Consider the following 2,500-nt stretch of genomic DNA (forward strand, 5'->3'; position numbering starts at 1 on the left):
AACCCTAACCCTAACCCTAACCCTAACCCTAAGAGAACCCTAACCCTAACCCTAACCCTAATCCTAAGAGAACACTAACCCTAACCCTAACACTAAGAGAACCCTAACCCTAACCCTAACCCTAACCCTTACCATAACCCTAAACCTAAACCTAAGAGATCACTAACCTTATACCTAACCCTAACCCTATGAGAACCCTAACCCTAACCCTAACCCTAACCCTAACCCTAACCCTAACCATTACCCTACCCCTAACCCTAAACCTAACCCTAAACATAACCCTAACCTAAATCCTAATCTTAACCCTAACCCTAACCCTAACCCTAAGAAAACACTAATCCTAAACGTAACCCTAATCCTAACCCTAACCCTAACCCTAACCCTAAGAGAACACTAATCCTAAACCTAACCCTAACCCTAACCTTAACTCTAAGCCTAACCCTAAGCCTAACCCTAAGCCTAAACCTAAACCTAACCCTAAACCTAACCCTAACACTAACCCTAACCCTAACCCTAACCCTAAACCTAACCCTAACCCTAACACTAACCCTAACCCTAACCCTAACCCTAACCCTAACCCTAACCATAACCCTAACCCTAACCCTAACCCTAATCCTAAGAGAACACTAACCCTAACCCTAACCCTAAGAGAACCCTAACCCTAACCCTAACCCTAACCCTAAGAGAACATTAACCCTAACCCTAACCCTAACCTTACCCTGACCCTAAACCTAAACCTAAGAGATCACTAACCCTAAACCTAACCTAATCCTAAGAGAACCCTAACACTAACCCTAACCCTTACCCTAACCCTAAACCTAACACTAACCCTAACTCTAACCCTAACTCTAACCCTAACACTAACCGTAACACTAACCCTAACCCTAACCCTAACCCTAAACCTAACCCTAACCCTTATCCTACATCTAACGCTAAACCTAACCCTAACCATAACCCTAACCCTAATCCTAATCCTAACCCTAACCCTAACCCTAAGAGAACACTAATCCTAAACCTAACTCTAATCCTAACCCTAACCCTAACCCTAAAAGAACACTAATCCTAAACATAACCCTAACCCTAACCCTAACCCTAACCCTAATCCTAAAAGAACACTAACCCTAACCCTAACCCTAAGAGAACCCTAACCCTAACCCTAACCCTAACCCTTACCAAAACCCTAAACCTAAACCTAAGAGATCGCTAACCCTAAACCTAACCCTAACCCTAAGAGAACCCTAACCCTAACCCTAACCCTAACCCTAACCCTAACAGTAACCGTAACCCTGAGAGAACCCTAACCCTAAGAGAACCCTGACCCTAACCCTAATCCTAAACCTAACCCTAACCCTAACCTTAACGTAAACCTAAGAGAACACTAACCCTAACCCTAACCCTAACCCTAACCCTAACCCTGAACCTAACCCTAACCCTAAACCTAACCCTAACCCTAACCCTAAACCTAACCGTAACCCTAACCCTAACCCTAACCCTAACCCTAACACTAACCCTGAGAGAACCCTAACCCTAAGAGAACCCTGACCCTAACCCTAATCCTAAACCTAACCCTAACCCTAACCTTAACATAAACCTAAGAGAACACTAACCCTAACCCTAACCCTAACCCTAACCCTAACCCTAACCCTAACCCTAACCCTAACCCTAACCCTAACCCTAACCCTAACCCTAACCCTAACCCTAACCCTAACCCTAACCCTAACCCTAAGAGAACCCTAAGCCTAACCCTAACCGTAAACCTAACACTAACTCTAACCCAAACCCTTACCCTAACCCTAACCTTAACCCTAACCCTAACCCTAACCCTAAGAGAACCCTAACCCTAACCCTAACCCTAACCTTAACCCTAACCCTATGCCTAACCCTAACCCTAACCCTAAGAGAACACTAAACCTAACCTAACCCTAAACCTAAACCTAAATCTAACCCAAACCCTTACACTAAACCTAACCCTAACCTTAACCCTAACCCTAACCCTAAGAGAACCCTAACCCTAACACTAACACTAACCCTAACCCTAACCCTAACCCTAACCCTAACCCTAACACTAACCCTAACCCTAACCCTAACACTAACCATAACCCTAACGCTAACCCTAACCCTTACCCTAAACCTAATCCTAACCCTAAGAGAACACTATCCATTACCCTAACCCTAACCCTAACCCTAACCCTAACCCTAACCCTAACCCTAACCCTAACCCTAACCCTAACACTAAGAGAACCCTAACCCTAACCCTAACCCTAACCCTAACCCTAACACTAACCCTAACCCTAACCCTAATCCTAAAAGAACACTAACCCTAACCCTAACCCTAACCCTAACCCTAATCCTAAAAGAACACTAACCCTAACCCTAACCCTAAGAGAACCCTAACCCTAACCCTAACCCTAACCCTTACCAAAACCCTAAACCTAAACCTAAGAGATCACTAACCCTAAACCTAACCCTAACCCTAAGAGAACCCTAACCCTAACCCTAA

This window comes from Aythya marila, assembly GCF_965140915.1.
Source record: "Aythya marila genome assembly, contig: HAP1_HAP1_SCAFFOLD_153, whole genome shotgun sequence".
Lineage (NCBI taxonomy): Eukaryota > Metazoa > Chordata > Aves > Anseriformes > Anatidae > Aythya > Aythya marila.